This window comes from Phocoena phocoena, chromosome 14 (assembly GCF_963924675.1).
Source record: "Phocoena phocoena chromosome 14, mPhoPho1.1, whole genome shotgun sequence".
Classification (NCBI taxonomy): Eukaryota; Metazoa; Chordata; class Mammalia; order Artiodactyla; family Phocoenidae; genus Phocoena; species Phocoena phocoena.
The window spans coordinates 16,548,964-16,571,637 of NC_089232.1; positions in this window are offsets into that span (position 1 = coordinate 16,548,964).

Below are 22,674 nucleotides of genomic sequence, written 5' to 3' on the forward strand. Positions count from 1 at the left end.
ATTTGGACACAGATAAGAATAAAACGTTTCTGTAATATATCAAATAAAAGTTGACCATATGGTAGTAATAATAATACTGCAAGACACTGTGAAATAAGAACCTTAAGAGAGAAATAGAAACCTAGGGGTGTTCAGATTTCTCCAGTCCCACCATCTCCTGAACAAGCCATCTTGAATAATTGCTATAGTCTGAATATTTGTGTCCCACCCAAATTCATATATTGAAACTTATTCCACAATGTGATGGTATTTGGAGGTGGAGCCTTTGGGGAGCAATTAGGTCATGAGGGCAGAGCCCTCATTAATAGGTTTAGAGCCCTTATAAAAGAAATACCAGAGACGTCTCTTGTCCTTTCTGCCATGTGAGGTCACGGCAAAAAGACAGCAGTTTATCAGCCAGGAAGCTGGCTCTCACCAGACACTGACGAATACATGATTATTGCTTATAAATCACCCAGTCTATGGCATTTTCTGTTACAGCAGGAGACTAAGGCAGAAAATTGCTATGGAGAAATACAGGTGCTACTGTAACAGATACCTAAAAATGTAGAACCAGCTTTAGAACTGGGAAATGGGTAAAGGCTAAAAGAGTTTGGAGGTGTATGCTAGAAACAGTCCATATTGCTGTGAACGGTCCATTAAGGACAATTCTAGTGAGATCTTAGAAAGAAAAGAGGGGAGCTGTAGAGAAAGTCTCAATCTTCTTAGAGATACATAAGTAATCTGGAACAGAATGTGGGCAGATATATGGATGGTAAAGCCCACTCTGATGAGGTCTAAGATAGAAATGATGAACATGTTATTGGACACTAGAGGAAAGGCCATCCTTATTATAAATTGGCAAAGATCTTGACTGAATTGTGTCTGTGTCCTAGTGTTTTGTGGAAGGTTGAAATTGCAAGTGATAAAATTGGATATTTGACCAAGGAAATCTCTAAGCAAAGTGTTGTTGGAGCAGCCTGGTTCCTCCTGATGGCTTAGAATAAAATTCCAGAAGAGAAAATCAGTTAAAGATTGAATTGTTAAGCAAGAAAGAAGTAGAACTTAAAGATTTAGAAATAAGTAAAGAAGGAAGAAATAAAATTATCTTTGCAGATAACATGGTCATATATATGTAGAAAACCCTAACCAAAAGTACCTTTTAGAACTAAAATGTGAATTCAGGCAAGGTGAAGGGTACAGAGTCAACATACTGAACTCATTCATGTTTCTATACATAAACAATTTTAACTATCTGAAGATAAAATTAATGAAACAATCTCACTCAAAGTAACAACACAAATAAGGAAACAATTAGGAGTAAACTTAACCAAAAAGCTGAAAAATTTGCACACTGAAAATATAAAGTGTTGATGAAGAAAATTAAAGAAGGCACATAGATAAGTAGAAAGACATCCCATGTTCAAAGATTTTAAGATTTAATACTGTTAAAATGTTTCTTCTCATTTTGGGAATAACTTGATGGTATCCCACAGGTCCTTTAGGCTCTGTTCACTTTTCTTCGTTTATTTTTTTCGTACTTTTCTCCAGACTGGATAAATTCAATGACCTTATTCTCAAGTTTACTCTTTCTGTCTTTTGTCTGCTCATATCGCTACTGAATTCATCTAATAAATTTTCATTTTAGTTATTATACTTCCCAGTTACAGGATTTCTGTTCTATTCCTTAATATAATTTCCAACTCTTTAACATTTGCATTTTGTTCATACATTATTTACCTGATTTTCTGTAGTTCTTTATCCATGGTACTAGTTTGTCTTTTCAGCATATTTAAGATGGTTGTTTTGAAGTATTTTTCTAGTAATTTTGATATCTGAGTTCATTTGGAGACAATTACTGTTCACTTATCTTGTTCATTTGAAAAGACCATATTTTCCTGTGTCTTTGTATGGTTTGCATTTTTTGTTAATGTAAAGCTGAACATTTGAATATTATAATGTGATAACTCTGGAAATAATACTCTCATACTTACTCAAGGATTTTCTTTTTAAAAAACATATTGAAGGCTGGGAACTGACTTTTCTCAGTTATTTTTGCAGAGACTGTATACCATTTTGTGCAATGTCAGTGAAGTCTCTGTTCCTTAGTTGTGTTTAGCTAGTATTTTGATAGATATTTTATCGATTTCCAGATGCTCAAACAAACAGACCAGGTTCTCTCTTTGTCTTTTACATTTTAACAGTTTGATTATGATGTGTTTTAAGTGTGATCTTTTCAATTTTATGCTACTTGGATTTTGTTGAGATTCTTAAATGTGTAAATTCATCTTTCATCAAGCTGGAGATATTTTCAGGCAATTTTTTTTTCAAATATTCTTCCTTAATCCCCTTTTTTCTCTCTTTTCTCTTCTTCTTGGGCACCCATATTGCCTATATTGATATAATTGATGGTGCCCATAGACTCTGAGCCTTTATTCAATTTTTTGTACTTTTTCATTTCTGTTTCTCAGGCTGACATATTTTAATTAACCTGTACTCAAGTTTGCTGATGCCTTCGTTTTCAAGGTGAAATCTGCAGCTGAGCCCTTCTATAACATTTTAATTTCTGCTATTTTAATTTCAACTTCATAATAGCACCCTCTTTATATAGTGTCTATCTCTTTATTGGTATTTTCTCTCTGGTGAGTAATAGTTCTCATGTTTTCCTTTAATTCTTATTCATGATTTTGTTTAGGTCTTTGAACATTTTTATAATTCCTGCTTTAACGTCTTTGTCTAGTAAGTCCAATATCTGTGTCTTCTCAGGGATTGTTTCTATTGACAAATTTTATTAATCCTCTGCATGGATCACACTTTACTCTTTGTAACTTTCCTAATTTTTTTTTTAAAACCAGACATTTTTAATAATATAATATGTCAATCCTGGAAATTAGATCCTCAGATTTTATTGTTTTTGCTATTTGTTTTTCTTTTGGCCATTTGTTTAGTAATTTTCCTGGACTAATTTTCTAAAATTTTATTGTTTCTTGTGTGCAATTATCTGCTTGGATTACATTTTGGTCAGTTACTGATAGGGAGGATATTCTTTAAATAACCTTAAATATATTAGACAAATAATTTTCACAGCCCATCTGTGTGTTGTGATACCACTTAAAACTTCTGTCAGGTATCACTGTCTTAGTCTTCACTTCCTGTTTGTACAGAGATTTAAGGTCAGCTAGAGGTAAGAGATTAGGACCTCCTTTAGTCATTCTTGGACGTATGCACAACTCTGGATATGTACATGGCTTTACAGGGCATTAAAAATTGTATATTTTGGGAGATGGGTTAAACATGTAATAACTGATGTGAAACCAAACAAAATAAAATTTTACATTCCTCCCTTTGACTACTTGGTCTTCCCTTTATAAACATAATCCATGAAAACAAGACAGGAGACACTGAAGCATAAGAGTGTGACTGAGCATCAGAGGACAGGGAAGTGGCTTGAAGAAATAATATGACATATAAAGCAAAGCTGAGTTTCCTCTGAAAAAGTTGCTTTAGAGCACAAATTTCTCTCTCAGTATGACATTTTATTTTCCAATTGATTCTGCATGTGTTCTGCCTCTAACTACTAACATGTTGACTCTAAGAAATATACTAAACCTTGGGGGCATAAGTGATAATATAAATGGATAAATAGTTGATGGTAAATCTAATCAATTGCTCCCTAGATACACATAGAGGATACTTCCTGAAAAGATTTATTGTAGTGACTTCTCTGGAGGTCCAGTTGTTTAGAATGTGCACTTCCAATGAAGGGGGTTCAGGTTTAATTCCCCGTCAGGGAACTAAGATCCCACATGCTGAGTGGCCAAAAAAAATTTTTTTAAAGTCATTAAAAAGAAAGATTCTTTGTAGCTGTATGCAATGCTAGAATAAAGCTAGCATTGTCTACATCTTAAACTCAACACATGTTGTCCATTCAAATAGTGTTTTTTCTGCAATGCTTCTTTTACTTCTCTTTAAAGTCACCTAATCTATATGTTACTTACTCATTTGCATTTAATCATGGAAGCAATATTTACTGAGGTTTCTTTCAATCCTCTGTTTTTGAAACCTTTGTAATTACCTTGAAAATAAAATTTTATTACTGTTTAATAAAGTTTGGTTATATTTAATATAGAGGACATAAAATGTTAATAATAAACCTGATATAAATTTCACTTCAGGATCTAGAATGAATAACAAATTTGAAAGAAAATAAGATGAAATAAAGATTCATATATTATCAGAACTAATAGATGTTCAATGGTAAAACTTAGGGAAGATAATTGACCCTAAATCTATTTATGATCATATCTTTCATATAGAAGTAAATGTTTCCTAGGATGTTCGTGCATCTTCTTAACTGTTTAGAATTTCTAAACTTTCACAATATTGCTATTAAAATATGTATATTTAGAATTATAAATGCTCAAGGTAATGAAACTAATCAGTAATAAAGCCAAGGTGCAAACAGGATTCTCCTGACCCCTTCACCAGTGCTCATTCATTTCAGTTTCTTTCTGTTCTCAAGGGAAATTTATTTACTTTTGCCCTCTTTAGAGAAGACTACTCTGCTACACATTCTTACTCAATATTTTTCCTACAAATCCTCACTTCTTCAATGTCTTGCTAACAAAGGGAAAAAATATGCTATTTTATTCTAATATGAAAATTACCAGTTACTTAGTGTATTAGCTTCCCCAAGAACATAACATTCAAATAGGACACATGTTTTTCCTTTAGGGATAATCTCTAACCCCCAAGTTGAGGCCCCTATGACAACTTTCTGTGACTATTAGTAGGCAGGGATTCATTCCCAGTGCCAAAAAATTAACAAGTGATCTACTACCAGGTTTGAAACATCACACTTATTCATGAATAATGCAGTATATAAACCAGCACTCAGTCAACAACTTTCAGAGTGTTTCCACATGAATTATCTCATTTACTTTTTTTTTTTTTTTTTTTTTTTTTGCGGTATGTGGGCCTCTCACTGTTGTGGCCTCTCCCATTGCAGAGCACAGGCTCCAGATGTACAGGCTCAGCAACCATGGCTCATGGGCCTAGCCCCTCCGTGGCATGTGGAATCTTCCCTGACTGGGGCACGAACCCATGTCCCCTGCATCGGCAGGTGGACTCTCAACCACTGCACCACCAGGGAAGCCCTCCCATTTACCTTTATATCAAAGAACATCACATATTCTGGCCTGATAAACTGGCAGAGACAAGGACTATGAGAGAAACCAGGTGAAATCAATGACCATATTCCAGATTACTCCTAAAATATGTAAAGCAGTTTGTCATTACTGCTCAAGTTTTTACTTAACATAACTAAGTTGACACAAACCTATTGTTTTGCATACATTCAGGTGCAGAACCCATCACATTGTTCAGAATATATTGTTGACATATGTGACTGTCTAAAGGTCACTGTTGACCATCTTTACCTTCTGGCATACACTCCAAAATTATCATGTTTCTACTGATAACTTTGACATGTACAGCTCACCAATGAAATAAGCCTACCTTTAATATATCTTTGCATAAAACTACACTTCAACTCATCCACAATGCCACACTAAAAAGATAAAATAAAATAAAAAATGAAATGAATCCTTTTCTTCATTTCATCCATTTTTTTCTTTTGCATCCAAACTGGAAGAGTTGTATATATAATATATTCATTGAATATATTATATAGAATTTTGAGCTAGAAGAAGTCAGTTATAATTATTTTAAATTATAATACCAAATCTCCAAATATTGTAAGGATATATGTAATGAATTTGAATTGACTTATTTAAGACAGTCTTTGTGAAGAATAATATATACCTTAAGAGATAGAAACTTACAGTATGATTCTTAACTGGAAGTGAATATCAAAATCATATGTGATTTTTCTTTGAGACATATACACGCCTGCTATGCTTTTTAACATCAACCTAAGCTGACTGGTACAGATAATCTTATTTATTTTTTTTTTTTCAAAAGTTTCCCATGTAAATCTGATACACATCTCCAAATGAATATGGTTGATTACTCAGTTACTATTACAATAGTGACAAGTGAAAAGCTGCCTTAGTTTCGGTAAATAACGGAAACCACTGAAATAAGCATTCATGCAAAATGCAAGTGGCTCAGTCAATATGGTTTATTTTTTAATCAAATCACAGTTAGTTATGGGTCATTCAATAAATAATACCTTTTCATGTGGTGGCTTCTAGAGTCTCCAGTTTTGTCACTTAATATTATATATATACCCTTCAGAGAAGAAAGGGTAGATATGATTTTAATCACTTAATTTCAGAAGAATATTTTGTTAATAAGAACAAGTCACATTGTGTCTACCAAATGGAAGAGAGGCAAGAAATATCAATTAGGAATAATCCAAGGAGAAAATGATAAACTTTGATATTGGTGATGTTTAATAATGTACTGGATAACCAATAAAAACTTGGAAGATACATGGACTTCTGAAACATTATTCTTTACATTATGTGATCCTTACTATTCTTACCTCTAAATATTTCTGACTACAGAAATTAAATAGAACAATATATTTAATATTATAAAATAATCTCTTATACTACTCTGATCCTATGTGTCTTCTACTTGACAATGAAAACAAAGAAATAACCTACTTCTTTAAAAGGTCTAAAGCACTTGTTTAATTAGTTTAACCCTTTTAAGCCATCCACTTAATGAAATTAAGATAGGTCAAAAATTTTTTTTTGTATTGAAATATAGTTGAGTTACAATGCTTCAGGTGTAAATCATATAGATTTTTCATTATACCAAATAACTGTTCTACATGGTCTTCTACCCAACAAATATTAATAGAGTTCATTGTTCCATGTGTTGCAAAAAGAAAAAGAAAAACACTTCATAATGGGAAATCGCATTTGTCAAAAAATTTACACTTTGGAAACAGGTAAGAATTTATTTCCTCTGCTCAATATTTGGCCCACTTCCTTCTATGTAGGTAAGCTCTGATTTCTACCTTTAAACCTAGGGTATAATTCAGTGCCAAGGAAGTAATCTCTGACCTTTGGTTAGCAACCTGTGAAATACACAAGTCTAAGGATTAAAAAGAATGTTTTTAATCCTTCCCTGGTGGTTGAGAGTCCGCCTGCTTCCTGGTGGTTGAGAGTCCGCCTGCCGATGCAGGGGACACGGGTTCGTGCTCCGATCCGGGAAGATCCCACATGCCGTGGAGCGGCTGGGCCCATGAGCCATGGTCGCTGAGCCTGCGCATCCGGAGCCTGTGCTCCACAGTGGGAAAGGCCACAACATTGAGAGGCCCATGCACCACAAAAAAAAAAAAAAAAAAAAAAAAAGAATGTTTCTAGGGCCTCTAGGCTTTGGTGAGTTATTAATAGTCCCATACATTTCTACCTACTTTGTGTTTTTCCAAGGGTGATATGAGGATTACACTGTAAAATGCAGCTAAAAACAAACAAATCCAACAAAAACTTAATATATGTGTTAAAGTTGACCCTGTGAAATTATTTATGAATATGTGGTAAGGCTAATACAGAAGTTTATTGATCAATATTTGTTGAAAGAGTAAATACACACAAGAAGATTAATTTGATTGAACCTTCCTGCAACTTATGTAAGGATACTAGACTTATGAGATTCAACATAGTGAGGAATTAGGATATATATTTTCACTGGGCAAGTGATGCAATATTTTTCATACTCATTCTTGTTTTAACTTTCTGAGAAAGAGCTACTTTTTTTTTTTTGCCATGCCACACAGCTTGAGGGATCATAGTTCCCCCATGAGGGCCCAAGCAGTGAAAGCACCAAGTCCTGACCACTGGACCACAAGAAATTCCCCTGAAACACTTACTTTAAACTCTGAGACTTTTGCTATTCTCAGTCACACAGAACATAAAATAAATTTTAGAAAGTAGTTGGGGAGGAGACCTTAAAGACGGCGGAGGAGTAAGACGTGGAGATCACCTTTCTCTCCACAAATACATCAGAAATACAACTACATGTGGAACAACTCTTACAAACTTCTACTGAATGCTGGCAGAAGATCTCAGACTTCCCAAAAGGCAAGAAACTCCCAACATACCTAGGTAGGGCAAAAGGAAAAAGAGAGACAAAAGTATAGGGACATGACCTGCATCTCTGGGAGGGAGCTGTGAAGGAGGAAAAGTTTCCACACACTAGGAACCCCCTTCACTGACAGAGACAGGGAGTGGTTGGGGGGAAGCTTCAGAGCCACAGAGGACAGTGCAGCAATAGGGGTGCAGAGGGCAAAGTGGAGAGATTCCCACAGAGGATCGGTGTTTACCAGTACTCAACAGCCTGAGAGGCTTGTCTGCTCATCCGCCAGGGCAGGTGGGGGCTGGGAATTGAGGCTCCGGATTCAGAGGTCAGATCCCAGGAAGAGGACAGGGGTTGGCTGCATGAACACAGCCTGAAGGGGGCTAGTTCACCACAGTTAGTCAGGAGGGAATCCAGAAAAATGTCTGGAACTGCCTAAGAGTCAAGAGACCATTGTTTCAGGGTGTGTGAGGAGAGGGGATTCAGTGTACTGCCTAAATAAGTTCCAGAGATAGGCACGAGCTTTGGCTACCAACGCAGATACCAGAGACAGGCATGAAATGCTTGGGCTGCTGCTGCAGCCACCAGGAAGCCTGTGTGCAAGCACAGGTCACTATCCACACCTCCTCTCTCAGGAGACTGTGCAGCCCACCACTGCCAGGGTCCTGTGATCCAGAGACAACTTCCCTGGGAGAACACATGGTGCACCTCAGGCTGTTGCAATATCACATTGGCCTCTGCTGTTGCAGGCTAGCCCGGCATTCCGTACCCCTCCTTCCCACTGACCTGAGTGAGTCAGAGCCCCTGAGTCAGTTGCTACTTTAACCCTGTCCTGTCTGAACGAGGAACAGATGCCCTCAGGCAACCTACATGCAGAGGCGGAGCCAAATCCAAGGTTGAACTCCAGGAGATGTGCGAACAAAGAAGAGAAAGGGAAATTTCTCCCAGCAGCCTCTGGAGTAGCAGATTAAATCTCCACAATCAACTTGATGTACCCTGTATCTCTGGAACACCTGAATAGACAATGAATCATCCCAAAATTGAGGAGCTGGACTTTGGTAGCAACTGTAGACTTGGAGTTAGCTTTCTTCATCTAATTTGTTTTTGGTTTTATGTTCATCTTGGTTAAATAATTAGACTTTATTATCACTGGTAGATTTGCTAATTGATTTGGTTGCTCTCTTCCTTTTTGTTTATATATATATATATATATATATATATATATATATATATATATATATATATATAATTTTCCTTTCTGTCTTTTTGTGATTGTGTATGTGTAAGCTTCTTTGTGTCATTTTACCTGTTTAGCTTTACTTTTACCATTTGTCCTACGGTTCTGTCTCTCTGGGTTTTTTTTGTTTGTTTGTTTTCTTAGTATACTTTTTGCACTTATTACTGGTGGATTTGTTTTTCAGTTTGGTTGCTCTCCTTTTTCTTTCTTTCTTTATTTTTATTACATTTTAATTTTTAATATTTTTAATTTTCATTTTAATAACTTTATTTTATCTTATTTTTTCTTTCTTTCTTTTCTTTTCTCCCTTTTCTTCTAAGCTGTGTGGCTGACAGGGTCTTTGTGCTCTGGCCAGGTGTCAGGCCTGTGCTTTGAGGTTGGAGAGCCAAGTTCAGGACACTGGTCCACAAGTGATCTCCTTGCTCCACATAATATCGAAAGCTCACCCAGAGATCTCCAACTCAATGCTAAGACCCAGCTCCACTCAACGACCAGCAAGCTACAGTGCTGACCACCCTATGCCAAAAATCTAGCAAGACAGGAACACAGCCCCACCCATTAGCAGAGAAGCTGCTGAAAATCATAAGGTCACAGACACCCTAAAACACATCACAGGTTGAGGTCCTGCACACCAGAAAGACAAGATCCAGCCTTATCCACCAGAAAACAGGTACCAGTCCCCTCCAACAGGAAGCCTACCCAACCCACTGAACCAACCTTAGCCACTGGGGGCAGACACCAAAAACAACAGGAACTACAAACATGCAGCCAAACAATTAAAGAGGAAATAGGCAGTCTACGTGTAAAAGAATTCAGAATTATGATAGTAAACATGATCGAAAATCTTGGAAATAGAATGAACAAAATAAAAGAAATGTTTAACAAGGATCTAGAAGAACAAAAGAGCAAACAAACAATGATGAACAATAAAATAAATAAAATTTAAAATTCTCTAGAAGGAATCAATAGCAGAATAACTGAGGCAGAAGAATGGCTAAGTGACCTGGAAGATAAAACAGTGGAAATAACTACCACAGAGCAGAATAAAGAAAAAAGAATGAAAATAATTGAGGACAGTCTCTGAGACCTCTGGGACAACATTAAATGCACCAACATTCAAATTATAGGGGTCCAAGGAGAAGAAGAGAAAAAAAAAATAAAGACTGAGACAATATTTGAAGGGATTATAGTTGAAAACTTCCCTAAACTGGAAAAAGAAAGAGTCAATCAAGTCCAATTGAAGCACACAGAGTCCAATACAGGATAAATCCAAGGAAAAAACTGAAAAGACACATTAAACAAACTATCAAAAATTAAATACAAAGAAGAAATATTAAAAACAGCAAGGGAAAAACAAAAAATAACATACAAGGAAATCCCCATAAGGTAAACAGCTGATCTTTCAGCAGAAACTCTGCAATCCAGAAGGGACTGGCAGGACATATTTAATGTGATGAAAGGGAAAAAACATACAACCAAGATTACTCTACCCAGCAAGGATCTCATTCAGATCCAAATGAGAAATTAAAACCTTTACAGAAAAACAAAAGCTAAGTGAATACAGCACCACAAAACCAGCTTTACAACAAATGCTAAAGGAACTTCTCTAGGCAGGAAATACAAGAGAAGGAAAAGACCTATAATAACAAACCCAAAACAATTCAGAAAATGGTAGCAGGAACATACACATGGATAACTACTTAAATGGAAATGGATTAAATGCTCCAACCAAAAGACATAGACTGGCTGAATGGATACAAAACCAAAACTCATACACATGCTGTCTACAATAGACCCACCTAAGACCTGAGGACACATACAGAAAAAGTGAAGGGATGGAAAAAATATACCATGCAAATGGAAGTCAAAATACAGTGGGAGTAGCAGTTCCCATATCAGACAAAATAGACTTTAAAATAAAGACTATTACAAGATACAAAGAAGGACACTACATAATGATCAAGGGATCAATACAAGAAGAAAATATAACAATTGTAAATATTTATGCACCCAACATAGGAGCATTTCAATACATAAGGCAAATGTTAACAGTCCTAAAAGGGTAAATTGACAGTAACACAATATTAATAGGGGTCTTTAACACCCCACTTTTGCCAAAGGACAGGTCATCCAAAATGAAAATAAATAAGGAAACAGAAGCTTTAAATGACACTTTAAATGAGATGGACTTAATTGTAATCAATATTTATAGGACATTCCAACCCCAAACAACAGAACACACTTTCTTCTCTAGTGCTCATGGAACATTTTCCATATCTTGGGTCACAAATTAAACCTTGGTACATTTAAGAAAATTAAAATCTTATCAAGTATCTTTTCTGACAACAACACTATGAGCCTAGATATCAATTACAGGAAAAAAAAAAAACTGTAAAACGTACAAACACATGGAGGCTAAGAAATACACTACTAAATACCCAAGAGATCACTGAAGAAATCAAAGAGGAAATTAAATAATACCTAGAAAAAAATGACAAGGAAAACACAATGATCCAAAACCTTTGGGGTGCAGCAAAAACAGTTTTAAGAGGGAACTTTATAGCAATACAGTCGTACCCCAGGAAATAAGAAATATCACAAATAAGCAACCTAACCTTACACCCAAAGGAATTATAGAAAGAAGAACACATAAAACCCTAAGGTTAGCAAAAGGAAAGAAATCATAAAGACTAGAACAGAAATAAATGAAAAAGAAATGAAGGAAACAATAGCAAAGATCTATAAAACTAAAAGCTGGTTCTTTGAGAAAATAAACAAAATTGATAAACCATTACCCAGACTCATCAAGAAAAAAAGGGAGAAGATTCAAATCAATAGACTTAGAAGTGAAATAGGAGAAGTAACACCTGAGATTGCAGAAATACAAAGGATCATGAGAGATTACTACAAGCAACTGTATGGTAGTAAAATGGACAACCCGGAAGAAAAAGACAAATGCTTAGAAAAGCACAACCTTCCAAGACTGAGCCAGGAATAAATAGAAAATATGAACAGACCAATAACAAGCACTGAAATTGAGACTGTGTTTAATTATCTTCCAACAAACAATAGACCAGGACCAGAGAACTTCACAGGTGAATTCTATCAAACACTTAGAGAAGAGCTAACACCTATCCTTCTCAAACTGTTCCAAAATATAACAGAGGGAGGATCACTCTCAAACTCATTCGATGAGGCCACCATCACCCTGATACCAAAACCAGAAAAAGATGTCACAAAGAAAGAAAACTACAGGCCAATATCACTGATGAACATAGATGCAAAAATCTGCAACAAAATACTAGCAAACAGAATCCAACAGAACATTAGAAGGTTCATACACCATGATCAAGTGGGGTTTATCCCAGGAATGCAAGGATTCTTCAATATACACAAATTAACCAGTGTGATAAACCATATTAACAAACTGAAGGAGAAAAACCATATGATCATCTCAATAGATGCAGAAAAATCTTTTGACAAAATTCAACACCCATTTATGTTAAAAACCCTCCAGAAAGTAGACACAGAGGGACCTTACCTCAACATAATAAAGGCTATACATGACAAAACCACAGCAAACATCTTTCTCAATGGTGAAAACTGAAACCATTTCCACTAAGATCAGGAACACGACAAGGTTGTCCACTCCCACCACTATTACGCAAAATAATTTTGGCAGTTTTATCCTCAGCAATCAGAGAAGAAAAAGGAATAAATCAGAAAAGAAGAAGTAAAGCTGTCACTGTTTGCAAGTGACATGATACTACACCTAGAGAATCCTAAAGATGCTACCAGAAACCTACTAGAGCTGATCAACGAATTTAGTAAAGTAGTAGGATACAAAATTAATGCACAGAAATCTCTGGCATTACTATACATTAATGATGAAAAATCTGAAAGAGAAATTAAGGAAACACTCCCATTTACCATTACAACAAGAAGAATAAAATACTTAGGAATAAACCTACCTAAGGATACAAAAGACTTGTATGCAGAAAACGATGACACTGATCAAAGAAATTAAAGATGATACAAACGGATAGGTATACCATATTCTTGGATAGGAAGAATCAACATTGTGAAAATGACTATACTATCTAAAGCAGTCTACAGGTTCAATGAAATCCTTAACAAACTACAAACAGCATTTTTCACAGACTAGAACAAAAATTTTACAATTTGTATGGAAACACAAAAGACCCCGAATAACCAAAACAAACTTAAGAAAGAAAAACGGAGCTGAAGGAATTGGCTCCTGGACTTCAGACTATACTACAAAGCTACAGTAATCAAGACAGTATGTTACTGGCAAAAAAACAGAAATATAGAGCAATGGAGCAAGATAGAAAGCACAGAGGTAAACCCATGCACATATAGTCACCTTATTTTTGATAAAGGAGGCAAGAATATATAATGGAGAAAAGACAGCCTCTTCAAAAAGTGGTGCTGGGAAAACTGGGCAGCTACATTTAAAAGAATGAAATTAGAACACTCCCTAACACCATACACAAAAATAAACTCAAAATGGATTAAAGACCTATTAAGGCCAGACACTATAAAACTCTTAGAGGAAAACATAAGAACACTCTATGACATAAATCACAGCAAGATCCTTTTTGACCCACCTCCTAGAGAAATGGAAATTAAAACAGAAATAAGCAAATGGGACCTAGTGCAACTTAAAAGCTTTTGCACAGCCAAGGAAACCATAAACAGGATGAAAAGACAACCCTTAGAATGGGAGAAAATATTTGCAAGTGAAGCAACTGACAAAGGATTAATCTCCAAAATTTACAAGCAGCTCATGCAGCCCAATATCAAAAAACAAACAACCCAATCCAAAAATGAGCAGAAGACCTAAATAGACATTTCTCCAAAGAAGATATACAGATTGCCAACAAACATATGAAAGGATGCTCAACATCCCTAATCATTAGACAAATGCAAATCAAACCTATAATGAGGTATCACCTCACAGCACTCAGAATGGCCATCATCAAAAATTTAAAAACAATCAATGATGGAGAGGATGTGGAGAAAAGGGAACCCTCTTGCACTGTTGGTGGGAATGTAAGCTGATACAGCCACTATGGAGAGCAGTACCGAGTTTCCTTAAAAAACTAAATATTGAGCTATCATACGACCCAGCAATCCTACTACTGGGCATATATCCTGAGAAAACCATAATTCAAAAAGAGTCATGTACCACAATGTTCATTGCAGCTGTATGTACAATAACCAGGACATGGGAGCAACTTAAGTGTCCATCAACAGATGAATGGATAAACAAGATGTGGCACACATATATACAGTGGAATATTACTCAGCCATAAAAGAAATGAAATTGAGTTTTTTTTAGTGTGGTGGATGGTCTTAGAGTCTGTCATACAGAGTGAAGTAAGTCAGAAAGAGAAAAACAAATACTGTATGTTAATGCATATATATAGAACCAAAAAAAAAGGGTTCTGATGAACCTAGGGGCAGGACAGGAATAAAGAGAAGACGTAGAGAATGTCTTTGAGGACATGGGGAGGGGAAGGGTAAGTTGGGACAAATGAGAGTGTGGTATGGACATATATACACTACCAAATATAAAATAGATAACTAGTGGGAAGCAGTCACATAGCACAGGGTGATCAACCTGGTGCTTTGTGACCACCTAGAGAGGTGGGATACAGAAGATGGGAGGGAGACACAAGATGGAGGAGATATGGGGATATATATCTTTATATATAGCTGGTTCACTTTGTTATATAGCAGAAACTAACACACCATTGGAACGCAATTATGCTCCAATAAAGATGTTAAAAAAAAATAAAAAGTAGTTGGGGACAATTATTTGTAATCTGGAGCTAATCACAGATACTTAGCTAAAATATCTTTACAGAAAGTCAAAGATTAAAGATATGTAAAACAAAATGAGGCCTATTATCAGTCCGAATCTAGGGTGTAGACATCTTAAAATAACAGATAACTAACCAAATTTTAAATACATAATGTTAAAGAAGAGTTTAAACCAATCACAAAGAGGCAGGCCTGTGTAAATAGATGCCACAACTTGAAGTTTAAGAATCAGTGAAGTGGGCTTCCCTGGTGGCGCAGTGGTTGAGAGTCTGCCTGCCGATGCAGGGGACACAGGTTCGTGCCTCGGTCTGGGAGGATCCCACATGCTGCGGAGCAGCTGGCTCCCTGAGCCATGGCCGCTGGGCCTGCGTGTCTGGAGCCTGTGCTCTGCAATGGGAGAGGCCACAACAGTGAGAGGCCTGTGTATCGAAAAATAAAAAATAAAAAAGCAGTGAATTTCAAGAATAAAGCTGCTATCAAGGGGAAATACAGTATGCTACAAAGAGATATTCTGAAGTAAGTAGTTCTGAAATAGAGACATACATGTTTAAAGATGTCAATGTCAGGAAAGATGTGGGCTCCTTAAATTCAAATTTGCCTATTTATATTGGTAAACTCAGTTATGTTTGTGGTTTCAATTATTGTTTATACGTATTAATTCAATTTCTTTGATAGATATAGGCTTATTCAGATAATCTATTTTTTCTTGTGTGACTTTTAGCAAATTGTGCCTTCAAGGAATTAGTCCATATCATCTAGGTTATAAAATGTATGTTCTCTCTCTTTCTTAGCTTCTCCTTCAGTTATTCTTACAAGGCCTCTTGGTTTCTAAATCCATCTACTATTATAAATTGTTATATTTATATAGACTTTAAGTCAACTTTAAATTCTTCTTACTATGCAATAATGTGTGTGAAAAAATAAAAATATTTTTATATTTAATTATGCTTACTTATAATTTATAAATATGTATGAGTATACATACAATTATTGTTTGGTAGATTATTTATACTGAGGAAAAAAGTGTGTGAAAAGAGGAGTTGCCTCTTCTCTGCCCAACAAGGTGGTCATTGCTGTGGGGAAATGAATATAAGGGGTATAATAAAATTGAAGTGGAGACCACAAGAATAAACACAAAAACACTTCATAGGATGATATTCAAAATGAAGCTAGCCAATATGTTTTGAGGAAATGTGGCTTGACTCAGGCATGAAGAAACTCATAGATGAGTAAAAATTAGAATTCTTAGATTAAAATATAAATGTGGAGATGAGGGTGGTCAAGATGGCAGAGTAGAAAAACCCTGAGCTCACCTACCCCCATGAACACAGCAAAACTAGAACTACATATAGAAAGTTACACTCACTAAGAGTGATTTGAAGACTGGTGGAGTAGCTCTTCTATAATGAAGGCTATAAAGAAAGAACCAGACAGAGCTTGGTCAGATGAGAGGAGAAGCAATCTTGCTGAGACCCACACCCCAAAAGGGGAGGGAGATATCACAGGCTCAGGGGTCCTCCTTAAATAGAGAGGAATTTGAGCCCCATATTAGGCACTCCAGTCTTTGGATTTGACACTGGAAAGGTGAGATCTCTTAGTTGATTTGAAAATCAGTTGAGCTATTGAAGGTTGTATAAAACTGAGACTCTGCTCTTGAACAGCATAAGCACAGACTTGCTTGCTCCCAGTCCCAGTACAGAGGCAGCAGATTGAAAATTGCCTGTTGTTCTGACAGGCCTGCCAGAACCACTCCAGTGCCCCCCCAGCCCACACCTGACTCCTACTCCAGCCCTTCCTGCTCCAACACTGCTCCTTGCTAAGGTGGAGACTACCATTGCCAACACATGTCTGTGTACAGGGTGAGGAGCAGAGCCAACTTAGGTCCAGTCCTGCCTCTAGCCATGGCAGAGTTCACCATCATTATTGCATGTAAACTTGCACATATTTCTGGAGAAAACAAACAAACAAAACAAATAGATTAGAAATGCAACTCAAATGCCTGGGGCTCCAACTCTGCCTTTAACCAAGGTGCATGCAGCACACTGGAGAAAAAGTGTAACCAGTTCAGAAGTGCAGCCCCAAGCCCCTGGACTCTTGAAATGCCCTGAACCAATCTGCCATCACTCCAGGGAGACGCCTTACACCTTCAGGACTCCTGCTCCAGCCACTTGGGCCCCAGCCACATCTTGATAGAGTGGTGATAGCCATTGAGCCTAAGAGAGACCCTGGCTGGTACCTGGCTCTTGCTCTATCTCCTCGCACTACATCCCTAACTCCCACTTAGGCAAAGGCTCCCAGTGCACACCAAGAAAACATGCAACCAGTGCTCACTTCAGATCCAGCTCTCCCATCAAAGTCACTGAGCACACAGATTGCATAGGGATGCCTCCATGCAAGGACATGTCTTTTAGACAAAGATAGGTAACTCTTTCACCTAATTTCCTAGAGACACACAAAGAAAGTAAAGAAAAAAAAAAGAGAGATGACAGAGTAATATGTTTCAAATGAAAGAACACAAAATAGAGAAATAAAAAACCTAATGAAACAGAGATAAATAATTTAACAAAGATTTCAAAGCAATAGTAATAAAAAATGCTAACTGAACTTAGGAATAGAATAGATGAAAACAGAAAGAACTTCAACAAAGAACTAGAAAATATAAAAAAGAACGAGTCAGAGCTGAAGAATACAATAACTGGAATGAAAAGTACTCTAGGAAGAATTAACAACAGCTTAGGTGATACAGAAAAATGTATAAGTGAACTGAAAGATACACTAGTGGAAATCATCCAACCAGAACAACAAAAAGAATAAAATTAAATAAGGATAATTTAAGGGACATCTGAGACATTGTCATGTGTACTAACATGTGCATTATAGGGGTCACAGAAGGAGAAGATAGCGAGAAAGAGGCATAAAATATATTTGATGAAATTATGACTCAAAGCATTCCTAGCCAGAAAAGGAAATAAATATGCAGGTTCAGGAAGCACAGGGAGTTCGAAACAAGATGCACCTGAAAAGAACCACACCAAAACATATCATAATTAAAATGGCAAAATCTAAAGATAAAGAGAATTTTAAAAGCAGGAAGAGAAGAACAAAGATTCACAGCAAGGGAACTCCCATAAGGCTCTCAGCTGATTTTTCAGTAGAAACTTTGCAGACCAGAAGGGTGTGACATGATATGTTTAAAGTTCTGAATGGAATAACCTCAAAAAAGTATACTCTACCAGCCAGTTCATCATTCAGAATTGATGAAAATGTTTCCCTGACAAACAAAAACTAAAAGAGTTCATCATCACTGAACCAAACTTACAAGAAATTTTAAAGGGGTTTCTTTCAGTGAAAGAGAAAAGACTTTAACAAAAAATAAGAAAGTATAAGGAAGGGGAAAATCTCACTGGTAAAGGCAAATATAAAGGCAGTGGATCAACAACTTAAATAAGCTACTGAAAATGCTAAAAGACAAAAATTGTAATATCAGTAATAACTACAATACACAGTTAAGGCATAGATATGAAAATGTAAAATGTGACATCAAAAACACAAAACGTATGGGTGAGTGAAAATTTTAGATCTTTCAGAATATGTTTGTACTTAAATTGCTATCAGAGTAAACAAGTAGCTATTGTTATATGTCAACATATATAAATCCCATGGTAACCACAAATCAAAACCTACAATAGATACACAAAAGCAAGAAAGAAAGGAACACAAGCATACCACTAAAGAAAATCATAAAACCATAAGGGAATAAACAAAAAGAAGAAAAGAACAGAGAAGAACTACAAAAATAACCATAAAACAAGTTAAAAAATGGCAAGAAGTACATACCAATCAATAATCACTTTAAATGTCAATGAAATAAATGCTCCAAGCAAAAGACATAGGGTGGCTAATTAAATAAAAAACAAGACTCGTCTATACACTACCTAAAAGAGACTCATTTCAGAGCTAAAGATACACACAGATGGAAAGTGAAGGGATAGAAAAGGCTATTCCATGCAAATGGAAACAAAAAGAAAGCTGGGGTAGCAATACTCAGATTAGACAAAATATATTTTATAACAAAGTCTATAATAAAATACTAATAAGGACATTATGTAATGATAAAGATATCAATCCAAGAAGAGGTAATAACATTTGTAAACATATATGCATCTATTATAGGAGTGACTAAATATTAAAAAAACAAATATCAAAAGACATAAAGGAAAAAAATAGACAGTAACACAGTAATAGTAAGAGACTTTAACACTCCACTTACTTCACTAGATAGATCATCCAGACAGAAAATCAGAGACAGTGATCTTAAATGACACATCATACCAGCTGGATTTAAATGATATATACAGGACATTCCATCTGCATAGCAGCAGAATGCACATTCTTTTCAAGTGCACATGGAGCTTTCTCCAGGATAGATCACATGCTAGGCCACAATACAAGTTTCAATAAATATAAGAAGATTAAAATTATATCAAGCACCTTTTCTGAACACAATGGTATGAAACTAAAAAATAAATTATGGGAGACAAATGGAAAAGAACTCCAAACACATGGAGAATAAACAGCTTGCAAGTAAAATACCAATGGGTTAATGAAGAAATCAAATAAGAAATCAGAAAATACCATGAGATGAATGAAAATAGAAACACAACTTTCCAAAATCTATGGGACACAGAAATAGCAGTTCTAAAAGGGAAGTTTACAGCAACACAGGCCTATCTTAAGAAACAAGAAAAATCGCAAAAAAGCGACCTAACTTTCCACCTAAATGAATTAGAGAAATTATGATGAAAGCCCAAACATAGCTGAGGGAGGAAATGAAAAGATCAGAGTGGAAATAACTAAAATGTTAACCCCCTCCACAAAATAGAAAAGATCAATGAAACTAAGACTTGTTTTTTTGAAAAGATAAACAAAAGTGACAAACCTATAGCCAGGCTCATTAAAAGAGAGAGAGAGAGGGCCCACGTGAACAAAATTAAAAATGGAAGTGGTGAAGTTACAAATGATATCACAAAATATATAAAAAACTCAAAAAACTCAGTATCAAAAAAACAAACAATCAGATTTAAAAATGGGCAGATAATCTGAATGGACATTTTTCCAAGGAAGATAGACAGGTGGCCAACAGACACATAAAAATATGCTCAACATCACTAATTATCAAGGAAATGTAAATCAAAACCACAATGAGATATCACCTCATAACTGTCAGAATGGCTATCATCCAAAAAATGAAATAACAAATATTGGTGATGATGAGGAGAAAATGGAACCCTAGTACACTCTTGGTGAGAATGTGAATTGGTGCAGCTACTATAGAAAACTGTATGGAGGTTCTGCAAAAATCAAAATATAGAACTACCATATGGTCCAGGAATTCCATTTCTTTGTATACATCTGAAGAAAATGTAAACACTAATTTGAAAACATATATGCACACCAATGTTCATAGGGGACTTTATTTACAATAACCAAGATATGAAAGCAACTTAATTCTCCAGAAACAGACGAATGGGTAAAGAAAATTATATACATACATATGTGTATATATATATATATATATATATATATATATATATATATATATACACACAGACATATATATGTGTGTATATATCTATATATGTGTGTATATATCTCTCTATACGTGTTTGTGTATGTATGTATGTATATATATATATATATGTATATATATATATATATATATATATATATATATATATATATATATACATATATCTCAGCCATAGAAAATAATTAAACCTTTGTCATTTGCAGCAACATGGATGGACATGGAGGGTATTATGCTTAGTGAAATAAGTTAGACAGAGAAAGATAAATATGTGTATGTTTTCACTTTTATGTGGTATCTAAAAAATAAAACAAATGAATGAATATAACAAAACAGAAATAGACTCACAAATACAAACTAGCAGTTACCAGCAGGGAGCAGATGGAGGGATGGCAAGTTAGGTGAAGGGGATTAAGAGATACAAACTATTAAGTATAAAATAAATAAGATACAAGGACAATGCAGGGAATACGGACATTATTTATGATAAATTTTTATGAAGTATAATCTATAAAAACTGAATCCCTAGGCTATACACTTGAACCTGGTATAATCTTGTAAGTCAACTATAATAATTATAAAAAGGAAAATGATGAAAATTAAATAAAAAATACAAATATAGAGATGACTAGAATATGTCCAGAGAGTAAGAAGTAGAGTTAGATTAGTAAAACTGAGAATTCCTTTTTGAGATATGCTTGGGGAAGCAAGGCTTGTGCAGCCAGCAGTAAAATTGAGAAATTATGATGCGTAGCCTAATAGAATGCTCTACTGTTTCACATTCTTCTACTTACAAAATCTTTTCTTAATCTGAAACTTGGCTTCTGGACTTCCCTAATGGAACATAATAGTTTTTAATAAAAAGTATTCAATTGGGTATCTAATACAAATATTAATTTTCTGAGTTTAGAACAGTTTTCCTATATTTTATCTTATTACATTCTTTTAAAAATTATAAACCTCTTACTTGCCTTTTGAATAAAATCCATGTTTCCTTATGTGCTATTCAGAATAATTATGATCTTGTTTCTAAGTACATGTTGATCTTTATTTCTAACAAAATCTCTTTATCTCTATTCCAAATATGTTATATATTACATAGTTTCCCATTTCTCTTAGTTTTCCATGTGTGACCTTATCTCCATATTGATGAAGATGTTCCTTCTATCTATCTTATATTTTTATGTAATGTATTCTTTTATCCACTCCATACACCCTTATATATACCAAGGAGGAGCTATGACATGATTCAAATATTAGAAAAATATTGGGCATTAATAGGAAAGAGTTTGATTGTGAAAGAGAAACATGTTAAACATTATTGTGTCTGCAGGACATACATATTTACTTAAGAATCTAGTTCTTTTTAATTTTTTTTTTTAACATCTCTATTGGAGTACAATTGCTCTACAATGGTGCATCAGCTCCTGCCCCACAACAAAATGAGTCAGCTACATATATACATACGTTCCCATATCTCCTCCCTCTTGCATTTCCCTCCCTCCCACCCTCCCTATCCCACACCCCCAGGCGGTCACAAAGCAACAAGCCGGTCTCCCTGTGCCATGTGCTGCCTCCCACTAGCTATCTATCTTACGTTTGGTAGTGTATATATGTCCATGCCTCTCTCTAGCTTTGTCACAGCTTACCCGTCCCCCTCCCCATATCCTCAAGTCCATTCCCTAGTAGGACTGTGTCTTTATTCCTGTCTTACCCCTAGGTTTTCATGACTATTTTTCCCTAAATTCCATGTATATGTGTTAGCATACGGTATTTGTCTTTCTCGTTCTGACTTACTTCACTCTGTATGACAGACTCTAGGTCTATCCACCTCATTACAAATAGCTCAATTTCATTTCTTTTTGTGGCTGAGTAATATTCCATTGTATATCTGTGCCACATCTTCTTTATACATTCATCCAATGATAGACACTTAGGTTTTATCCATCTCTGGGCTACTGTAAATAGAGCT